Genomic DNA, 20,543 nt, shown 5'->3' on the forward strand with positions numbered 1-20,543 from the left:
GAAGCTTCCCCATATTGGAGCATTGGATTTGGTCAAGTCTTAAGCCAATGTGTTGTAGGGCACAAGTAAGCTTTGGGTTAGCATGAATGGTTGCATGGCCACCTAGCTTTTCATCCTTCCCACCCTTGCCCTGGAATCTTCCAGACTTCAAATTGCTGTCCTTTGCTGTGTGTGTTGCACCAGCATCATCCAGGGGGGCACATGATCTTTCTGAAGTCTTGAATTGAAGTCTGTAAGCAGTATCACCATGTGTCCCACTGCTTACATCTAGCAAAGTAGGCAAATAAGCAAGCTCATTTTTCTCTTGGGTATATTGCAATGGTACATGCTAGGCGAGTTTCAGCATGTAGCGTTGGTGGTATAGTGGTGAGCATAGCTGCCTTCCAAGCAGTTGACCCGGGTTCGATTCCCGGCCAACGCATGTGAGCTTGCTTTTGGCACCCTACAATTCCATGGAAGACAAGACCAAGACAAGATCTCTGAACAGTTAGGACATCCTGCACCTGCTCAGTCTCTGGAGAGGTTCCATTCCGGTGCAGCAGACTCTACGCCAGCTTAAAGTTCTTTCTAAATGGTCAACACTTAATGCAGACACTCTATAATGTTCTAAACAAATAGCTAGCAAGGCACTAAGGCGAGCCTGTCCTTGGGTGGGCTTGAACTGCCTTTCTTTGGCTTGACAGCCGTCGCCAGGCTTTGGGTTCGATCCCCGGCTAATACTTTACTGCTGCTTCTGGGGTACAGAAAACTTCATTTGGTCACAGACACTGCCAGGGATGTCTGTTGTATCACTAAGACATGAACTTGATGCTGCTCACCCTTTTCATGAACGTGAATGAGATTCCAACGTGTCTCAAATGAATCTACATGGCTATCTGGGGTTCTCTTCGGACAACTGCTGAACACAAAAGGAAAGGCCGTCCCTGGGTGGGCTTGAACCACCAACCTTTCGGTTAACAGCCGAACGCGCTAACCGATTGCGCCACAGAGACTGTGCCTGCAGTTGTTGCTAAATGATTTTATGGGGATGTATGTGTGTCTTGTGGAGTGAGGAAGTAAGTCTGCTCCAAGAAGTTTAACGCCACTTTTTCCCACAATGAAGCATTCACTGTATGGCAGCAGAGTGGCGCAGCGGAAGCGTGCTGGGCCCATAACCCAGAGGTCGATGGATCGAAACCATCCTCTGCTAGGTGTACGTTGGTTTTTATACCTTGCTTACCATATGGGCCAATTGTCGGCCATAGCCCCTTAAGAGAAAGTGTCATTAGGGCCTTGCTGTAACATAGATAGTAGTGTAACTATTTCAACTAATGTACCCTTCTTAAACTTGAAGGTTGAATACAAACAGAAGCAGAGTGGTGCAGCGGAAGCGTGCTGGGCCCATAACCCAGAGGTCGATGGATCGAAACCATCCTCTGCTAGGCATGAATTCATTTTTGCACCTTGCTTTATCGCATGGGCAAAACGGTTTCCATTGCCCTGTAAGAGAAAGTGTAATAAGGGCCCTGCTGTAACGTACATATTAGGGTAGCTAAGACTACTCCTGGGCCGTTCTTGTAGTTGAAGAGATGGGTGAACTGTGACACCGCACTTAAAAAAAAAAAAAAAAAACAGCAAACAGAGAAGCTTCCCCATATTGGAGCATTGGATTTGGTCAAGTCTTAAGCCAATGTGTTGTAGGGCACAAGTAAGCTTTGGGTTAGCATGAATGGTTGCATGGCCACCTAGCTTTTCATCCTTCCCACCCTTGCCCTGGAATCTTCCAGACTTCAAATTGCTGTCCTTTGCTGTGTGTGTTGCACCAGCATCATCCAGGGGGGCACATGATCTTTCTGAAGTCTTGAATTGAAGTCTGTAAGCAGTATCACCATGTGTCCCACTGCTTACATCTAGCAAAGTAGGCAAATAAGCAAGCTCATTTTTCTCTTGGGTATATTGCAATGGTACATGCTAGGCGAGTTTCAGCATGTAGCGTTGGTGGTATAGTGGTGAGCATAGCTGCCTTCCAAGCAGTTGACCCGGGTTCGATTCCTGGCCAACGCATGTGAGCTTGCTTTTGGCACCCTACAATTCCATGGAAGACAAGACCAAGACAAGATCTCTGAACAGTTAGGACATCCTGCACCTGCTCAGTCTCTGGAGAGGTTCCATTCCGGTGCAGCAGACTCTACGCCAGCTTAAAGTTCTTTCTAAATGGTCAACACTTAATGCAGACACTCTATAATGTTCTAAACAAATAGCTAGCAAGGCACTAAGGCGAGCCTGTCCTTGGGTGGGCTTGAACTGCCTTTCTTTGGCTTGACAGCCGTCGCCAGGCTTTGGGTTCGATCCCCGGCTAATACTTTACTGCTGCTTCTGGGGTACAGAAAACTTCATTTGGTCACAGACACTGCCAGGGATGTCTGTTGTATCACTAAGACATGAACTTGATGCTGCTCACCCTTTTCATGAACGTGAATGAGATTCCAACGTGTCTCAAATGAATCTACATGGCTATCTGGGGTTCTCTTCGGACAACTGCTGAACACAAAAGGAAAGGCCGTCCCTGGGTGGGCTTGAACCACCAACCTTTCGGTTAACAGCCGAACGCGCTAACCGATTGCGCCACAGAGACTGTGCCTGCAGTTGTTGCTAAATGATTTTATGGGGATGTATGTGTGTCTTGTGGAGTGAGGAAGTAAGTCTGCTCCAAGAAGTTTAACGCCACTTTTTCCCACAATGAAGCATTCACTGTATGGCAGCAGAGTGGCGCAGCGGAAGCGTGCTGGGCCCATAACCCAGAGGTCGATGGATCGAAACCATCCTCTGCTAGGTGTACGTTGGTTTTTATACCTTGCTTACCATATGGGCCAATTGTCGGCCATAGCCCCTTAAGAGAAAGTGTCATTAGGGCCTTGCTGTAACATAGATAGTAGTGTAACTATTTCAACTAATGTACCCTTCTTAAACTTGAAGGTTGAATACAAACAGAAGCAGAGTGGCGCAGCGGAAGCGTGCTGGGCCCATAACCCAGAGGTCGATGGATCGAAACCATCCTCTGCTAGGCATGAATTCATTTTTGCACCTTGCTTTATCGCATGGGCAAAACGGTTTCCATTGCCCTGTAAGAGAAAGTGTAATAAGGGCCCTGCTGTAACGTACATATTAGGGTAGCTAAGACTACTCCTGGGCCGTTCTTGTAGTTGAAGAGATGGGTGAACTGTGACACCGCACTTAAAAAAAAAAAAAAAAAACAGCAAACAGAGAAGCTTCCCCATATTGGAGCATTGGATTTGGTCAAGTCTTAAGCCAATGTGTTGTAGGGCACTAGTAAGCTTTGGGTTAGCATGAATGGTTGCATGGCCACCTAGCTTTTCATCCTTCCCACCCTTGCCCTGGAATCTTCCAGACTTCAAATTGCTGTCCTTTGCTGTGTGTGTTGCACCAGCATCATCCAGGGGGGCACATGATCTTTCTGAAGTCTTGAATTGAAGTCTGTAAGCAGTATCACCATGTGTCCCACTGCTTACATCTAGCAAAGTAGGCAAATAAGCAAGCTCATTTTTCTCTTGGGTATATTGCAATGGTACATGCTAGGCGAGTTTCAGCATGTAGCGTTGGTGGTATAGTGGTGAGCATAGCTGCCTTCCAAGCAGTTGACCCGGGTTCGGTTCCCGGCCAATGCATGTGAGCTTGCTTTTGGCACCCTACAATTCCATGGAAGACAAGACCAAGACAAGATCTCTGAACAGTTAGGACATCCTGCACCTGCTCAGTCTCTGGAGAGGTTCCATTCCGGTGCAGCAGACTCTACGCCAGCTTAAAGTTCTTTCTAAATGGTCAACACTTAATGCAGACACTCTATAATGTTCTAAACAAATAGCTAGCAAGGCACTAAGGCGAGCCTGTCCTTGGGTGGGCTTGAACTGCCTTTCTTTGGCTTGACAGCCGTCGCCAGGCTTTGGGTTCGATCCCCGGCTAATACTTTACTGCTGCTTCTGGGGTACAGAAAACTTCATTTGGTCACAGACACTGCCAGGGATGTCTGTTGTATCACTAAGACATGAACTTGATGCTGCTCACCCTTTTCATGAACGTGAATGAGATTCCAACGTGTCTCAAATGAATCTACATGGCTATCTGGGGTTCTCTTCGGACAACTGTTGAACACAAAAGGAAAGGCCGTCCCTGGGTGGGCTTGAACCACCAACCTTTCGGTTAACAGCCGAACGCGCTAACCGATTGCGCCACAGAGACTGTGCCTGCAGTTGTTGCTAAATGATTTTATGGGGATGTATGTGTGTCTTGTGGAGTGAGGAAGTAAGTCTGCTCCAAGAAGTTTAACGCCACTTTTTCCCACAATGAAGCATTCACTGTATGGCAGCAGAGTGGCGCAGCGGAAGCGTGCTGGGCCCATAACCCAGAGGTCGATGGATCGAAACCATCCTCTGCTAGGTGTACGTTGGTTTTTATACCTTGCTTACCATATGGGCCAATTGTCGGCCATAGCCCCTTAAGAGAAAGTGTCATTAGGGCCTTGCTGTAACATAGATAGTAGTGTAACTATTTCAACTAATGTACCCTTCTTAAACTTGAAGGTTGAATACAAACAGAAGCAGAGTGGCGCAGCGGAAGCGTGCTGGGCCCATAACCCAGAGGTCGATGGATCGAAACCATCCTCTGCTAGGCATGAATTCATTTTTGCACCTTGCTTTATCGCATGGGCAAAACGGTTTCCATTGCCCTGTAAGAGAAAGTGTAATAAGGGCCCTGCTGTAACGTACATATTAGGGTAGCTAAGACTACTCCTGGGCCGTTCTTGTAGTTGAAGAGATGGGTGAACTGTGACACCGCACTTAAAAAAAAAAAAAAAAAAAAACATCAAACAGAGAAGCTTCCCCATATTGGAGCATTGGATTTGGTCAAGTCTTAAGCCAATGTGTTGTAGGGCACAAGTAAGCTTTGGGTTAGCAGGAATGGTTGCATGGCCACCTAGCTTTTCATCCTTCCCACCCTTGCCCTGGAATCTTCCAGACTTCAAATTGCTGTCCTTTGCTGTGTGTGTTGCACCAGCATCATCCAGGGGGGCACATGATCTTTCTGAAGTCTTGAATTGAAGTCTGTAAGCAGTATCACCATGTGTCCCACTGCTTACATCTAGCAAAGTAGGCAAATAAGCAAGCTCATTTTTCTCTTGGGTATATTGCAATGGTACATGCTAGGCGAGTTTCAGCATGTAGCGTTGGTGGTATAGTGGTGAGCATAGCTGCCTTCCAAGCAGTTGACCCGGGTTCGATTCCTGGCCAACGCATGTGAGCTTGCTTTTGGCACCCTACAATTCCATGGAAGACAAGACCAAGACAAGATCTCTGAACAGTTAGGACATCCTGCACCTGCTCAGTCTCTGGAGAGGTTCCATTCCGGTGCAGCAGACTCTACGCCAGCTTAAAGTTCTTTCTAAATGGTCAACACTTAATGCAGACACTCTATAATGTTCTAAACAAATAGCTAGCAAGGCACTAAGGCGAGCCTGTCCTTGGGTGGGCTTGAACTGCCTTTCTTTGGCTTGACAGCCGTCGCCAGGCTTTGGGTTCGATCCCCGGCTAATACTTTACTGCTGCTTCTGGGGTACAGAAAACTTCATTTGGTCACAGACACTGCCAGGGATGTCTGTTGTATCACTAAGACATGAACTTGATGCTGCTCACCCTTTTCATGAACGTGAATGAGATTCCAACGTGTCTCAAATGAATCTACATGGCTATCTGGGGTTCTCTTCGGACAACTGCTGAACACAAAAGGAAAGGCCGTCCCTGGGTGGGCTTGAACCACCAACCTTTCGGTTAACAGCCGAACGCGCTAACCGATTGCGCCACAGAGACTGTGCCTGCAGTTGTTGCTAAATGATTTTATGGGGATGTATGTGTGTCTTGTGGAGTGAGGAAGTAAGTCTGCTCCAAGAAGTTTAACGCCACTTTTTCCCACAATGAAGCATTCACTGTATGGCAGCAGAGTGGCGCAGCGGAAGCGTGCTGGGCCCATAACCCAGAGGTCGATGGATCGAAACCATCCTCTGCTAGGTGTACGTTGGTTTTTATACCTTGCTTACCATATGGGCCAATTGTCGGCCATAGCCCCTTAAGAGAAAGTGTCATTAGGGCCTTGCTGTAACATAGATAGTAGTGTAACTATTTCAACTAATGTACCCTTCTTAAACTTGAAGGTTGAATACAAACAGAAGCAGAGTGGCGCAGCGGAAGCGTGCTGGGCCCATAACCCAGAGGTCGATGGATCGAAACCATCCTCTGCTAGGCATGAATTCATTTTTGCACCTTGCTTTATCGCATGGGCAAAACGGTTTCCATTGCCCTGTAAGAGAAAGTGTAATAAGGGCCCTGCTGTAACGTACATATTAGGGTAGCTAAGACTACTCCTGGGCCGTTCTTGTAGTTGAAGAGATGGGTGAACTGTGACACCGCACTTAAAAAAAAAAAAAAAAAAAAAAAAAACAGCAAACAGAGAAGCTTCCCCATATTGGAGCATTGGATTTGGTCAAGTCTTAAGCCAATGTGTTGTAGGGCACAAGTAAGCTTTGGGTTAGCATGAATGGTTGCATGGCCACCTAGCTTTTCATCCTTCCCACCCTTGCCCTGGAATCTTCCAGACTTCAAATTGCTGTCCTTTGCTGTGTGTGTTGCACCAGCATCATCCAGGGGGGCACATGATCTTTCTGAAGTCTTGAATTGAAGTCTGTAAGCAGTATCACCATGTGTCCCACTGCTTACATCTAGCAAAGTAGGCAAATAAGCAAGCTCATTTTTCTCTTGGGTATATTGCAATGGTACATGCTAGGCGAGTTTCAGCATGTAGCGTTGGTGGTATAGTGGTGAGCATAGCTGCCTTCCAAGCAGTTGACCCGGGTTCGATTCCCGGCCAATGCATGTGAGCTTGCTTTTGGCACCCTACAATTCCATGGAAGACAAGACCAAGACAAGATCTCTGAACAGTTAGGACATCCTGCACCTGCTCAGTCTCTGGAGAGGTTCCATTCCGGTGCAGCAGACTCTACGCCAGCTTAAAGTTCTTTCTAAATGGTCAACACTTAATGCAGACACTCTATAATGTTCTAAACAAATAGCTAGCAAGGCACTAAGGCGAGCCTGTCCTTGGGTGGGCTTGAACTGCCTTTCTTTGGCTTGACAGCCGTCGCCAGGCTTTGGGTTCGATCCCCGGCTAATACTTTACTGCTGCTTCTGGGGTACAGAAAACTTCATTTGGTCACAGACACTGCCAGGGATGTCTGTTGTATCACTAAGACATGAACTTGATGCTGCTCACCCTTTTCATGAACGTGAATGAGATTCCAACGTGTCTCAAATGAATCTACATGGCTATCTGGGGTTCTCTTCGGACAACTGTTGAACACAAAAGGAAAGGCCGTCCCTGGGTGGGCTTGAACCACCAACCTTTCGGTTAACAGCCGAACGCGCTAACCGATTGCGCCACAGAGACTGTGCCTGCAGTTGTTGCTAAATGATTTTATGGGGATGTATGTGTGTCTTGTGGAGTGAGGAAGTAAGTCTGCTCCAAGAAGTTTAACGCCACTTTTTCCCACAATGAAGCATTCACTGTATGGCAGCAGAGTGGCGCAGCGGAAGCGTGCTGGGCCCATAACCCAGAGGTCGATGGATCGAAACCATCCTCTGCTAGGTGTACGTTGGTTTTTATACCTTGCTTACCATATGGGCCAATTGTCGGCCATAGCCCCTTAAGAGAAAGTGTCATTAGGGCCTTGCTGTAACATAGATAGTAGTGTAACTATTTCAACTAATGTACCCTTCTTAAACTTGAAGGTTGAATACAAACAGAAGCAGAGTGGCGCAGCGGAAGCGTGCTGGGCCCATAACCCAGAGGTCGATGGATCGAAACCATCCTCTGCTAGGCATGAATTCATTTTTGCACCTTGCTTTATCGCATGGGCAAAACGGTTTCCATTGCCCTGTAAGAGAAAGTGTAATAAGGGCCCTGCTGTAACGTACATATTAGGGTAGCTAAGACTACTCCTGGGCCGTTCTTGTAGTTGAAGAGATGGGTGAACTGTGACACCGCACTTAAAAAAAAAAAAAAAAAAAAAAAACAGCAAACAGAGAAGCTTCCCCATATTGGAGCATTGGATTTGGTCAAGTCTTAAGCCAATGTGTTGTAGGGCACAAGTAAGCTTTGGGTTAGCATGAATGGTTGCATGGCCACCTAGCTTTTCATCCTTCCCACCCTTGCCCTGGAATCTTCCAGACTTCAAATTGCTGTCCTTTGCTGTGTGTGTTGCACCAGCATCATCCAGGGGGGCACATGATCTTTCTGAAGTCTTGAATTGAAGTCTGTAAGCAGTATCACCATGTGTCCCACTGCTTACATCTAGCAAAGTAGGCAAATAAGCAAGCTCATTTTTCTCTTGGGTATATTGCAATGGTACATGCTAGGCGAGTTTCAGCATGTAGCGTTGGTGGTATAGTGGTGAGCATAGCTGCCTTCCAAGCAGTTGACCCGGGTTCGATTCCTGGCCAACGCATGTGAGCTTGCTTTTGGCACCCTACAATTCCATGGAAGACAAGACCAAGACAAGATCTCTGAACAGTTAGGACATCCTGCACTTGCTCAGTCTCTGGAGAGGTTCCATTCCGGTGCAGCAGACTCTACGCCAGCTTAAAGTTCTTTCTAAATGGTCAACACTTAATGCAGACACTCTATAATGTTCTAAACAAATAGCTAGCAAGGCACTAAGGCGAGCCTGTCCTTGGGTGGGCTTGAACTGCCTTTCTTTGGCTTGACAGCCGTCGCCAGGCTTTGGGTTCGATCCCCGGCTAATACTTTACTGCTGCTTCTGGGGTACAGAAAACTTCATTTGGTCACAGACACTGCCAGGGATGTCTGTTGTATCACTAAGACATGAACTTGATGCTGCTCACCCTTTTCATGAACGTGAATGAGATTCCAACGTGTCTCAAATGAATCTACATGGCTATCTGGGGTTCTCTTCGGACAACTGCTGAACACAAAAGGAAAGGCCGTCCCTGGGTGGGCTTGAACCACCAACCTTTCGGTTAACAGCCGAACGCGCTAACCGATTGCGCCACAGAGACTGTGCCTGCAGTTGTTGCTAAATGATTTTATGGGGATGTATGTGTGTCTTGTGGAGTGAGGAAGTAAGTCTGCTCCAAGAAGTTTAACGCCACTTTTTCCCACAATGAAGCATTCACTGTATGGCAGCAGAGTGGCGCAGCGGAAGCGTGCTGGGCCCATAACCCAGAGGTCGATGGATCGAAACCATCCTCTGCTAGGTGTACGTTGGTTTTTATACCTTGCTTACCATATGGGCCAATTGTCGGCCATAGCCCCTTAAGAGAAAGTGTCATTAGGGCCTTGCTGTAACATAGATAGTAGTGTAACTATTTCAACTAATGTACCCTTCTTAAACTTGAAGGTTGAATACAAACAGAAGCAGAGTGGCGCAGCGGAAGCGTGCTGGGCCCATAACCCAGAGGTCGATGGATCGAAACCATCCTCTGCTAGGCATGAATTCATTTTTGCACCTTGCTTTATCGCATGGGCAAAACGGTTTCCATTGCCCTGTAAGAGAAAGTGTAATAAGGGCCCTGCTGTAACGTACATATTAGGGTAGCTAAGACTACTCCTGGGCCGTTCTTGTAGTTGAAGAGATGGGTGAACTGTGACACCGCACTTAAAAAAAAAAAAAAAAAAAAAAAAACAGCAAACAGAGAAGCTTCCCCATATTGGAGCATTGGATTTGGTCAAGTCTTAAGCCAATGTGTTGTAGGGCACAAGTAAGCTTTGGGTTAGCATGAATGGTTGCATGGCCACCTAGCTTTTCATCCTTCCCACCCTTGCCCTGGAATCTTCCAGACTTCAAATTGCTGTCCTTTGCTGTGTGTGTTGCACCAGCATCATCCAGGGGGGCACATGATCTTTCTGAAGTCTTGAATTGAAGTCTGTAAGCAGTATCACCATGTGTCCCACTGCTTACATCTAGCAAAGTAGGCAAATAAGCAAGCTCATTTTTCTCTTGGGTATATTGCAATGGTACATGCTAGGCGAGTTTCAGCATGTAGCGTTGGTGGTATAGTGGTGAGCATAGCTGCCTTCCAAGCAGTTGACCCGGGTTCGATTCCCGGCCAATGCATGTGAGCTTGCTTTTGGCACCCTACAATTCCATGGAAGACAAGACCAAGACAAGATCTCTGAACAGTTAGGACATCCTGCACCTGCTCAGTCTCTGGAGAGGTTCCATTCCGGTGCAGCAGACTCTACGCCAGCTTAAAGTTCTTTCTAAATGGTCAACACTTAATGCAGACACTCTATAATGTTCTAAACAAATAGCTAGCAAGGCACTAAGGCGAGCCTGTCCTTGGGTGGGCTTGAACTGCCTTTCTTTGGCTTGACAGCCGTCGCCAGGCTTTGGGTTCGATCCCCGGCTAATACTTTACTGCTGCTTCTGGGGTACAGAAAACTTCATTTGGTCACAGACACTGCCAGGGATGTCTGTTGTATCACTAAGACATGAACTTGATGCTGCTCACCCTTTTCATGAACGTGAATGAGATTCCAACGTGTCTCAAATGAATCTACATGGCTATCTGGGGTTCTCTTCGGACAACTGTTGAACACAAAAGGAAAGGCCGTCCCTGGGTGGGCTTGAACCACCAACCTTTCGGTTAACAGCCGAACGCGCTAACCGATTGCGCCACAGAGACTGTGCCTGCAGTTGTTGCTAAATGATTTTATGGGGATGTATGTGTGTCTTGTGGAGTGAGGAAGTAAGTCTGCTCCAAGAAGTTTAACGCCACTTTTTCCCACAATGAAGCATTCACTGTATGGCAGCAGAGTGGCGCAGCGGAAGCGTGCTGGGCCCATAACCCAGAGGTCGATGGATCGAAACCATCCTCTGCTAGGTGTACGTTGGTTTTTATACCTTGCTTACCATATGGGCCAATTGTCGGCCATAGCCCCTTAAGAGAAAGTGTCATTAGGGCCTTGCTGTAACATAGATAGTAGTGTAACTATTTCAACTAATGTACCCTTCTTAAACTTGAAGGTTGAATACAAACAGAAGCAGAGTGGCGCAGCGGAAGCGTGCTGGGCCCATAACCCAGAGGTCGATGGATCGAAACCATCCTCTGCTAGGCATGAATTCATTTTTGCACCTTGCTTTATCGCATGGGCAAAACGGTTTCCATTGCCCTGTAAGAGAAAGTGTAATAAGGGCCCTGCTGTAACGTACATATTAGGGTAGCTAAGACTACTCCTGGGCCGTTCTTGTAGTTGAAGAGATGGGTGAACTGTGACACCGCACTTAAAAAAAAAAAAAAAAAAAAAAAACAGCAAACAGAGAAGCTTCCCCATATTGGAGCATTGGATTTGGTCAAGTCTTAAGCCAATGTGTTGTAGGGCACAAGTAAGCTTTGGGTTAGCATGAATGGTTGCATGGCCACCTAGCTTTTCATCCTTCCCACCCTTGCCCTGGAATCTTCCAGACTTCAAATTGCTGTCCTTTGCTGTGTGTGTTGCACCAGCATCATCCAGGGGGGCACATGATCTTTCTGAAGTCTTGAATTGAAGTCTGTAAGCAGTATCACCATGTGTCCCACTGCTTACATCTAGCAAAGTAGGCAAATAAGCAAGCTCATTTTTCTCTTGGGTATATTGCAATGGTACATGCTAGGCGAGTTTCAGCATGTAGCGTTGGTGGTATAGTGGTGAGCATAGCTGCCTTCCAAGCAGTTGACCCGGGTTCGATTCCCGGCCAACGCATGTGAGCTTGCTTTTGGCACCCTACAATTCCATGGAAGACAAGACCAAGACAAGATCTCTGAACAGTTAGGACATCCTGCACCTGCTCAGTCTCTGGAGAGGTTCCATTCCGGTGCAGCAGACTCTACGCCAGCTTAAAGTTCTTTCTAAATGGTCAACACTTAATGCAGACACTCTATAATGTTCTAAACAAATAGCTAGCAAGGCACTAAGGCGAGCCTGTCCTTGGGTGGGCTTGAACTGCCTTTCTTTGGCTTGACAGCCGTCGCCAGGCTTTGGGTTCGATCCCCGGCTAATACTTTACTGCTGCTTCTGGGGTACAGAAAACTTCATTTGGTCACAGACACTGCCAGGGATGTCTGTTGTATCACTAAGACATGAACTTGATGCTGCTCACCCTTTTCATGAACGTGAATGAGATTCCAACGTGTCTCAAATGAATCTACATGGCTATCTGGGGTTCTCTTCGGACAACTGCTGAACACAAAAGGAAAGGCCGTCCCTGGGTGGGCTTGAACCACCAACCTTTCGGTTAACAGCCGAACGCGCTAACCGATTGCGCCACAGAGACTGTGCCTGCAGTTGTTGCTAAATGATTTTATGGGGATGTATGTGTGTCTTGTGGAGTGAGGAAGTAAGTCTGCTCCAAGAAGTTTAACGCCACTTTTTCCCACAATGAAGCATTCACTGTATGGCAGCAGAGTGGCGCAGCGGAAGCGTGCTGGGCCCATAACCCAGAGGTCGATGGATCGAAACCATCCTCTGCTAGGTGTACGTTGGTTTTTATACCTTGCTTACCATATGGGCCAATTGTCGGCCATAGCCCCTTAAGAGAAAGTGTCATTAGGGCCTTGCTGTAACATAGATAGTAGTGTAACTATTTCAACTAATGTACCCTTCTTAAACTTGAAGGTTGAATACAAACAGAAGCAGAGTGGTGCAGCGGAAGCGTGCTGGGCCCATAACCCAGAGGTCGATGGATCGAAACCATCCTCTGCTAGGCATGAATTCATTTTTGCACCTTGCTTTATCGCATGGGCAAAACGGTTTCCATTGCCCTGTAAGAGAAAGTGTAATAAGGGCCCTGCTGTAACGTACATATTAGGGTAGCTAAGACTACTCCTGGGCCGTTCTTGTAGTTGAAGAGATGGGTGAACTGTGACACCGCACTTAAAAAAAAAAAAAAAAAACAGCAAACAGAGAAGCTTCCCCATATTGGAGCATTGGATTTGGTCAAGTCTTAAGCCAATGTGTTGTAGGGCACAAGTAAGCTTTGGGTTAGCATGAATGGTTGCATGGCCACCTAGCTTTTCATCCTTCCCACCCTTGCCCTGGAATCTTCCAGACTTCAAATTGCTGTCCTTTGCTGTGTGTGTTGCACCAGCATCATCCAGGGGGGCACATGATCTTTCTGAAGTCTTGAATTGAAGTCTGTAAGCAGTATCACCATGTGTCCCACTGCTTACATCTAGCAAAGTAGGCAAATAAGCAAGCTCATTTTTCTCTTGGGTATATTGCAATGGTACATGCTAGGCGAGTTTCAGCATGTAGCGTTGGTGGTATAGTGGTGAGCATAGCTGCCTTCCAAGCAGTTGACCCGGGTTCGATTCCCGGCCAATGCATGTGAGCTTGCTTTTGGCACCCTACAATTCCATGGAAGACAAGACCAAGACAAGATCTCTGAACAGTTAGGACATCCTGCACCTGCTCAGTCTCTGGAGAGGTTCCATTCCGGTGCAGCAGACTCTACGCCAGCTTAAAGTTCTTTCTAAATGGTCAACACTTAATGCAGACACTCTATAATGTTCTAAACAAATAGCTAGCAAGGCACTAAGGCGAGCCTGTCCTTGGGTGGGCTTGAACTGCATTTCTTTGGCTTGACAGCCGTCGCCAGGCTTTGGGTTCGATCCCCGGCTAATACTTTACTGCTGCTTCTGGGGTACAGAAAACTTCATTTGGTCACAGACACTGCCAGGGATGTCTGTTGTATCACTAAGACATGAACTTGATGCTGCTCACCCTTTTCATGAACGTGAATGAGATTCCAACGTGTCTCAAATGAATCTACATGGCTATCTGGGGTTCTCTTCGGACAACTGTTGAACACAAAAGGAAAGGCCGTCCCTGGGTGGGCTTGAACCACCAACCTTTCGGTTAACAGCCAAACGCGCTAACCGATTGCGCCACAGAGACTGTGCCTGCAGTTGTTGCTAAATGATTTTATGGGGATGTATGTGTGTCTTGTGGAGTGAGGAAGTAAGTCTGCTCCAAGAAGTTTAACGCCACTTTTTCCCACAATGAAGCATTCACTGTATGGCAGCAGAGTGGCGCAGCGGAAGCGTGCTGGGCCCATAACCCAGAGGTCGATGGATCGAAACCATCCTCTGCTAGGTGTACGTTGGTTTTTATACCTTGCTTACCATATGGGCCAATTGTCGGCCATAGCCCCTTAAGAGAAAGTGTCATTAGGGCCTTGCTGTAACATAGATAGTAGTGTAACTATTTCAACTAATGTACCCTTCTTAAACTTGAAGGTTGAATACAAACAGAAGCAGAGTGGCGCAGCGGAAGCGTGCTGGGCCCATAACCCAGAGGTCGATGGATCGAAACCATCCTCTGCTAGGCATGAATTCATTTTTGCACCTTGCTTTATCGCATGGGCAAAACGGTTTCCATTGCCCTGTAAGAGAAAGTGTAATAAGGGCCCTGCTGTAACGTACATATTAGGGTAGCTAAGACTACTCCTGGGCCGTTCTTGTAGTTGAAGAGATGGGTGAACTGTGACACCGCACTTAAAAAAAAAAAAAAAAAACAGCAAACAGAGAAGCTTCCCCATATTGGAGCATTGGATTTGGTCAAGTCTTAAGCCAATGTGTTGTAGGGCACTAGTAAGCTTTGGGTTAGCATGAATGGTTGCATGGCCACCTAGCTTTTCATCCTTCCCACCCTTGCCCTGGAATCTTCCAGACTTCAAATTGCTGTCCTTTGCTGTGTGTGTTGCACCAGCATCATCCAGGGGGGCACATGATCTTTCTGAAGTCTTGAATTGAAGTCTGTAAGCAGTATCACCATGTGTCCCACTGCTTACATCTAGCAAAGTAGGCAAATAAGCAAGCTCATTTTTCTCTTGGGTATATTGCAATGGTACATGCTAGGCGAGTTTCAGCATGTAGCGTTGGTGGTATAGTGGTGAGCATAGCTGCCTTCCAAGCAGTTGACCCGGGTTCGATTCCCGGCCAACGCATGTGAGCTTGCTTTTGGCACCCTACAATTCCATGGAAGACAAGACCAAGACAAGATCTCTGAACAGTTAGGACATCCTGCACCTGCTCAGTCTCTGGAGAGGTTCCATTCCGGTGCAGCAGACTCTACGCCAGCTTAAAGTTCTTTCTAAATGGTCAACACTTAATGCAGACACTCTATAATGTTCTAAACAAATAGCTAGCAAGGCACTAAGGCGAGCCTGTCCTTGGGTGGGCTTGAACTGCCTTTCTTTGGCTTGACAGCCGTCGCCAGGCTTTGGGTTCGATCCCCGGCTAATACTTTACTGCTGCTTCTGGGGTACAGAAAACTTCATTTGGTCACAGACACTGCCAGGGATGTCTGTTGTATCACTAAGACATGAACTTGATGCTGCTCACCCTTTTCATGAACGTGAATGAGATTCCAACGTGTCTCAAATGAATCTACATGGCTATCTGGGGTTCTCTTCGGACAACTGCTGAACACAAAAGGAAAGGCCGTCCCTGGGTGGGCTTGAACCACCAACCTTTCGGTTAACAGCCGAACGCGCTAACCGATTGCGCCACAGAGACTGTGCCTGCAGTTGTTGCTAAATGATTTTATGGGGATGTATGTGTGTCTTGTGGAGTGAGGAAGTAAGTCTGCTCCAAGAAGTTTAACGCCACTTTTTCCCACAATGAAGCATTCACTATATGGCAGCAGAGTGGCGCAGCGGAAGCGTGCTGGGCCCATAACCCAGAGGTCGATGGATCGAAACCATCCTCTGCTAGGTGTACGTTGGTTTTTATACCTTGCTTACCATATGGGCCAATTGTCGGCCATAGCCCCTTAAGAGAAAGTGTCATTAGGGCCTTGCTGTAACATAGATAGTAGTGTAACTATTTCAACTAATGTACCCTTCTTAAACTTGAAGGTTGAATACAAACAGAAGCAGAGTGGCGCAGCGGAAGCGTGCTGGGCCCATAACCCAGAGGTCGATGGATCGAAACCATCCTCTGCTAGGCATGAATTCATTTTTGCACCTTGCTTTATCGCATGGGCAAAACGGTTTCCATTGCCCTGTAAGAGAAAGTGTAATAAGGGCCCTGCTGTAACGTACATATTAGGGTAGCTAAGACTACTCCTGGGCCGTTCTTGTAGTTGAAGAGATATGTGAACTGTGACACCGCACTTAAAAAAAAAAAAAAAAAAAAAAAAAAAAACATCAAACAGAGAAGCTTCCCCATATTGGAGCATTGGATTTGGTCAAGTCTTAAGCCAATGTGTTGTAGGGCACAAGTAAGCTTTGGGTTAGCAGGAATGGTTGCATGGCCACCTAGCTTTTCATCCTTCCCACCCTTGCCCTGGAATCTTCCAGACTTCAAATTGCTGTCCTTTGCTGTGTGTGTTGCACCAGCATCATCCAGGGGGGCACATGATCTTTCTGAAGTCTTGAATTGAAGTCTGTAAGCAGTATCACCATGTGTCCCACTGCTTACATCTAGCAAAGTAGGCAAATAAGCAAGCTCATTTTTCTCTTGGGTATATTGCAATGGTACATGCTAGGCGAGTTTCAGCATGTAGCGTTGGTGGTATAGTGGTGAGCATAGCTGCCTTCCAAGCAGTTGACCCGGGTTCGATTCCTGGCCAACGCATGTGAGCTTGCTTTTGGCACCCTACAATTCCATGGAAGACAAGACCAAGACAAGATCTCTGAACAGTTAGGACATCCTGCACCTGCTCAGTCTCTGGAGAGGTTCCATTCCGGTGCAGCAGACTCTACGCCAGCTTAAAGTTCTTTCTAAATGGTCAACACTTAATGCAGACACTCTATAATGTTCTAAACAAATAGCTAGCAAGGCACTAAGGCGAGCCTGTCCTTGGGTGGGCTTGAACTGCCTTTCTTTGGCTTGACAGCCGTCGCCAGGCTTTGGGTTCGATCCCCGGCTAATACTTTACTGCTGCTTCTGGGGTACAGAAAACTTCATTTGGTCACAGACACTGCCAGGGATGTCTGTTGTATCACTAAGACATGAACTTGATGCTGCTCACCCTTTTCATGAACGTGAATGAGATTCCAACGTGTCTCAAATGAATCTACATGGCTATCTGGGGTTCTCTTCGGACAACTGCTGAACACAAAAGGAAAGGCCGTCCCTGGGTGGGCTTGAACCACCAACCTTTCGGTTAACAGCCGAACGCGCTAACCGATTGCGCCACAGAGACTGTGCCTGCAGTTGTTGCTAAATGATTTTATGGGGATGTATGTGTGTCTTGTGGAGTGAGGAAGTAAGTCTGCTCCAAGAAGTTTAACGCCACTTTTTCCCACAATGAAGCATTCACTGTATGGCAGCAGAGTGGCGCAGCGGAAGCGTGCTGGGCCCATAACCCAGAGGTCGATGGATCGAAACCATCCTCTGCTAGGTGTACGTTGGTTTTTATACCTTGCTTACCATATGGGCCAATTGTCGGCCATAGCCCCTTAAGAGAAAGTGTCATTAGGGCCTTGCTGTAACATAGATAGTAGTGTAACTATTTCAACTAATGTACCCTTCTTAAACTTGAAGGTTGAATACAAACAGAAGCAGAGTGGCGCAGCGGAAGCGTGCTGGGCCCATAACCCAGAGGTCGATGGATCGAAACCATCCTCTGCTAGGCATGAATTCATTTTTGCACCTTGCTTTATCGCATGGGCAAAACGGTTTCCATTGCCCTGTAAGAGAAAGTGTAATAAGGGCCCTGCTGTAACGTACATATTAGGGTAGCTAAGACTACTCCTGGGCCGTTCTTGTAGTTGAAGAGATGGGTGAACTGTGACACCGCACATAAAAAAAAAAAAAAAAAAAAAAAAACAGCAAACAGAGAAGCTTCCCCATATTGGAGCATTGGATTTGGTCAAGTCTTAAGCCAATGTGTTGTAGGGCACAAGTAAGCTTTGGGTTAGCATGAATGGTTGCATGGCCACCTAGCTTTTCATCCTTCCCACCCTTGCCCTGGAATCTTCCAGACTTCAAATTGCTGTCCTTTGCTGTGTGTGTTGCACCAGCATCATCCAGGGGGGCACATGATCTTTCTGAAGTCTTGAATTGAAGTCTGTAAGCAGTATCACCATGTGTCCCACTGCTTACATCTAGCAAAGTAGGCAAATAAGCAAGCTCATTTTTCTCTTGGGTATATTGCAATGGTACATGCTAGGCGAGTTTCAGCATGTAGCGTTGGTGGTATAGTGGTGAGCATAGCTGCCTTCCAAGCAGTTGACCCGGGTTCGATTCCCGGCCAATGCATGTGAGCTTGCTTTTGGCACCCTACAATTCCATGGAAGACAAGACCAAGACAAGATCTCTGAACAGTTAGGACATCCTGCACCTGCTCAGTCTCTGGAGAGGTTCCATTCCGGTGCAGCAGACTCTACGCCAGCTTAAAGTTCTTTCTAAATGGTCAACACTTAATGCAGACACTCTATAATGTTCTAAACAAATAGCTAGCAAGGCACTAAGGCGAGCCTGTCCTTGGGTGGGCTTGAACTGCCTTTCTTTGGCTTGACAGCCGTCGCCAGGCTTTGGGTTCGATCCCCGGCTAATACTTTACTGCTGCTTCTGGGGTACAGAAAACTTCATTTGGTCACAGACACTGCCAGGGATGTCTGTTGTATCACTAAGACATGAACTTGATGCTGCTCACCCTTTTCATGAACGTGAATGAGATTCCAACGTGTCTCAAATGAATCTACATGGCTATCTGGGGTTCTCTTCGGACAACTGTTGAACACAAAAGGAAAGGCCGTCCCTGGGTGGGCTTGAACCACCAACCTTTCGGTTAACAGCCGAACGCGCTAACCGATTGCGCCACAGAGACTGTGCCTGCAGTTGTTGCTAAATGATTTTATGGGGATGTATGTGTGTCTTGTGGAGTGAGGAAGTAAGTCTGCTCCAAGAAGTTTAACGCCACTTTTTCCCACAATGAAGCATTCACTGTATGGCAGCAGAGTGGCGCAGCGGAAGCGTGCTGGGCCCATAACCCAGAGGTCGATGGATCGAAACCATCCTCTGCTAGGTGTACGTTGGTTTTTATACCTTGCTTACCATATGGGCCAATTGTCGGCCATAGCCCCTTAAGAGAAAGTGTCATTAGGGCCTTGCTGTAACATAGATAGTAGTGTAACTATTTCAACTAATGTACCCTTCTTAAACTTGAAGGTTGAATACAAACAGAAGCAGAGTGGCGCAGCGGAAGCGTGCTGGGCCCATAACCCAGAGGTCGATGGATCGAAACCATCCTCTGCTAGGCATGAATTCATTTTTGCACCTTGCTTTATCGCATGGGCAAAACGGTTTCCATTGCCCTGTAAGAGAAAGTGTAATAAGGGCCCTGCTGTAACGTACATATTAGGGTAGCTAAGACTACTCCTGGGCCGTTCTTGTAGTTGAAGAGATATGTGAACTGTGACACCGCACTTAAAAAAAAAAAAAAAAAAAAAAAAAAAAACATCAAACAGAGAAGCTTCCCCATATTGGAGCATTGGATTTGGTCAAGTCTTAAGCCAATGTGTTGTAGGGCACAAGTAAGCTTTGGGTTAGCATGAATGGTTGCATGGCCACCTAGCTTTTCATCCTTCCCACCCTTGCCCTGGAATCTTCCAGACTTCAAATTGCTGTCCTTTGCTGTGTGTGTTGCACCAGCATCATCCAGGGGGGCACATGATCTTTCTGAAGTCTTGAATTGAAGTCTGTAAGCAGTATCACCATGTGTCCCACTGCTTACATCTAGCAAAGTAGGCAAATAAGCAAGCTCATTTTTCTCTTGGGTATATTGCAATGGTACATGCTAGGCGAGTTTCAGCATGTAGCGTTGGTGGTATAGTGGTGAGCATAGCTGCCTTCCAAGCAGTTGACCCGGGTTCGATTCCCGGCCAATGCATGTGAGCTTGCTTTTGGCACCCTACAATTCCATGGAAGACAAGACCAAGACAAGATCTCTGAACAGTTAGGACATCCTGCACCTGCTCAGTCTCTGGAGAGGTTCCATTCCGGTGCAGCAGACTCTACGCCAGCTTAAAGTTCTTTCTAAATGGTCAACACTTAATGCAGACACTCTATAATGTTCTAAACAAATAGCTAGCAAGGCACTAAGGCGAGCCTGTCCTTGGGTGGGCTTGAACTGCCTTTCTTTGGCTTGACAGCCGTCGCCAGGCTTTGGGTTCGATCCCCGGCTAATACTTTACTGCTGCTTCTGGGGTACAGAAAACTTCATTTGGTCACAGACACTGCCAGGGATGTCTGTTGTATCACTAAGACATGAACTTGATGCTGCTCACCCTTTTCATGAACGTGAATGAGATTCCAACGTGTCTCAAATGAATCTACATGGCTATCTGGGGTTCTCTTCGGACAACTGTTGAACACAAAAGGAAAGGCCGTCCCTGGGTGGGCTTGAACCACCAACCTTTCGGTTAACAGCCGAACGCGCTAACCGATTGCGCCACAGAGACTGTGCCTGCAGTTGTTGCTAAATGATTT

The 20,543-nt window shown here is 46.9% G+C and overlaps 25 non-coding genes across 25 annotated transcripts; 12 read left to right on the forward strand and 13 right to left on the reverse strand.

Moving 5' to 3' along the window:
- The first annotated feature begins 349 nt into the window (after positions 1–349).
- Positions 350–421, forward strand: TRNAG-UCC (transfer RNA glycine (anticodon UCC)). Its single transcript has one exon. It is a non-coding gene; the product is annotated as a tRNA-Gly (tRNA).
- A 497-nt stretch (positions 422–918) lies between these two features.
- Positions 919–992, reverse strand: TRNAN-GUU (transfer RNA asparagine (anticodon GUU)). Its single transcript has one exon. It is a non-coding gene; the product is annotated as a tRNA-Asn (tRNA).
- A 979-nt stretch (positions 993–1,971) lies between these two features.
- Positions 1,972–2,043, forward strand: TRNAG-UCC (transfer RNA glycine (anticodon UCC)). The gene has a single exon. It is a non-coding gene; the product is annotated as a tRNA-Gly (tRNA).
- A 497-nt stretch (positions 2,044–2,540) lies between these two features.
- On the reverse strand, positions 2,541–2,614 carry TRNAN-GUU (transfer RNA asparagine (anticodon GUU)). The gene has a single exon. It is a non-coding gene; the product is annotated as a tRNA-Asn (tRNA).
- A 1,548-nt stretch (positions 2,615–4,162) lies between these two features.
- On the reverse strand, positions 4,163–4,236 carry TRNAN-GUU (transfer RNA asparagine (anticodon GUU)). The gene has a single exon. It is a non-coding gene; the product is annotated as a tRNA-Asn (tRNA).
- A 982-nt stretch (positions 4,237–5,218) lies between these two features.
- On the forward strand, positions 5,219–5,290 carry TRNAG-UCC (transfer RNA glycine (anticodon UCC)). The gene has a single exon. It is a non-coding gene; the product is annotated as a tRNA-Gly (tRNA).
- Positions 5,291–5,787: 497 nt separating this feature from the next.
- On the reverse strand, positions 5,788–5,861 carry TRNAN-GUU (transfer RNA asparagine (anticodon GUU)). The gene has a single exon. It is a non-coding gene; the product is annotated as a tRNA-Asn (tRNA).
- Positions 5,862–6,848: 987 nt separating this feature from the next.
- TRNAG-UCC (transfer RNA glycine (anticodon UCC)) lies at positions 6,849–6,920 on the forward strand. The gene has a single exon. It is a non-coding gene; the product is annotated as a tRNA-Gly (tRNA).
- Positions 6,921–7,417: 497 nt separating this feature from the next.
- On the reverse strand, positions 7,418–7,491 carry TRNAN-GUU (transfer RNA asparagine (anticodon GUU)). The gene has a single exon. It is a non-coding gene; the product is annotated as a tRNA-Asn (tRNA).
- Positions 7,492–8,476: 985 nt separating this feature from the next.
- TRNAG-UCC (transfer RNA glycine (anticodon UCC)) lies at positions 8,477–8,548 on the forward strand. The gene has a single exon. It is a non-coding gene; the product is annotated as a tRNA-Gly (tRNA).
- Positions 8,549–9,045: 497 nt separating this feature from the next.
- TRNAN-GUU (transfer RNA asparagine (anticodon GUU)) lies at positions 9,046–9,119 on the reverse strand. Its single transcript has one exon. It is a non-coding gene; the product is annotated as a tRNA-Asn (tRNA).
- A 986-nt stretch (positions 9,120–10,105) lies between these two features.
- On the forward strand, positions 10,106–10,177 carry TRNAG-UCC (transfer RNA glycine (anticodon UCC)). Its single transcript has one exon. It is a non-coding gene; the product is annotated as a tRNA-Gly (tRNA).
- A 497-nt stretch (positions 10,178–10,674) lies between these two features.
- On the reverse strand, positions 10,675–10,748 carry TRNAN-GUU (transfer RNA asparagine (anticodon GUU)). Its single transcript has one exon. It is a non-coding gene; the product is annotated as a tRNA-Asn (tRNA).
- Positions 10,749–11,733: 985 nt separating this feature from the next.
- Positions 11,734–11,805, forward strand: TRNAG-UCC (transfer RNA glycine (anticodon UCC)). Its single transcript has one exon. It is a non-coding gene; the product is annotated as a tRNA-Gly (tRNA).
- Positions 11,806–12,302: 497 nt separating this feature from the next.
- On the reverse strand, positions 12,303–12,376 carry TRNAN-GUU (transfer RNA asparagine (anticodon GUU)). The gene has a single exon. It is a non-coding gene; the product is annotated as a tRNA-Asn (tRNA).
- Positions 12,377–13,355: 979 nt separating this feature from the next.
- On the forward strand, positions 13,356–13,427 carry TRNAG-UCC (transfer RNA glycine (anticodon UCC)). Its single transcript has one exon. It is a non-coding gene; the product is annotated as a tRNA-Gly (tRNA).
- Positions 13,428–13,924: 497 nt separating this feature from the next.
- On the reverse strand, positions 13,925–13,998 carry TRNAN-GUU (transfer RNA asparagine (anticodon GUU)). The gene has a single exon. It is a non-coding gene; the product is annotated as a tRNA-Asn (tRNA).
- Positions 13,999–14,977: 979 nt separating this feature from the next.
- On the forward strand, positions 14,978–15,049 carry TRNAG-UCC (transfer RNA glycine (anticodon UCC)). The gene has a single exon. It is a non-coding gene; the product is annotated as a tRNA-Gly (tRNA).
- Positions 15,050–15,546: 497 nt separating this feature from the next.
- On the reverse strand, positions 15,547–15,620 carry TRNAN-GUU (transfer RNA asparagine (anticodon GUU)). The gene has a single exon. It is a non-coding gene; the product is annotated as a tRNA-Asn (tRNA).
- A 990-nt stretch (positions 15,621–16,610) lies between these two features.
- Positions 16,611–16,682, forward strand: TRNAG-UCC (transfer RNA glycine (anticodon UCC)). Its single transcript has one exon. It is a non-coding gene; the product is annotated as a tRNA-Gly (tRNA).
- A 497-nt stretch (positions 16,683–17,179) lies between these two features.
- TRNAN-GUU (transfer RNA asparagine (anticodon GUU)) lies at positions 17,180–17,253 on the reverse strand. Its single transcript has one exon. It is a non-coding gene; the product is annotated as a tRNA-Asn (tRNA).
- A 986-nt stretch (positions 17,254–18,239) lies between these two features.
- Positions 18,240–18,311, forward strand: TRNAG-UCC (transfer RNA glycine (anticodon UCC)). Its single transcript has one exon. It is a non-coding gene; the product is annotated as a tRNA-Gly (tRNA).
- A 497-nt stretch (positions 18,312–18,808) lies between these two features.
- Positions 18,809–18,882, reverse strand: TRNAN-GUU (transfer RNA asparagine (anticodon GUU)). The gene has a single exon. It is a non-coding gene; the product is annotated as a tRNA-Asn (tRNA).
- Positions 18,883–19,872: 990 nt separating this feature from the next.
- On the forward strand, positions 19,873–19,944 carry TRNAG-UCC (transfer RNA glycine (anticodon UCC)). Its single transcript has one exon. It is a non-coding gene; the product is annotated as a tRNA-Gly (tRNA).
- A 497-nt stretch (positions 19,945–20,441) lies between these two features.
- On the reverse strand, positions 20,442–20,515 carry TRNAN-GUU (transfer RNA asparagine (anticodon GUU)). The gene has a single exon. It is a non-coding gene; the product is annotated as a tRNA-Asn (tRNA).
- Positions 20,516–20,543: the final 28 nt, after the last annotated feature.

The sequence above is a fragment of the Hyperolius riggenbachi genome, chromosome 4, assembly GCF_040937935.1.
Source record: "Hyperolius riggenbachi isolate aHypRig1 chromosome 4, aHypRig1.pri, whole genome shotgun sequence".
NCBI lineage: Eukaryota > Metazoa > Chordata > Amphibia > Anura > Hyperoliidae > Hyperolius > Hyperolius riggenbachi.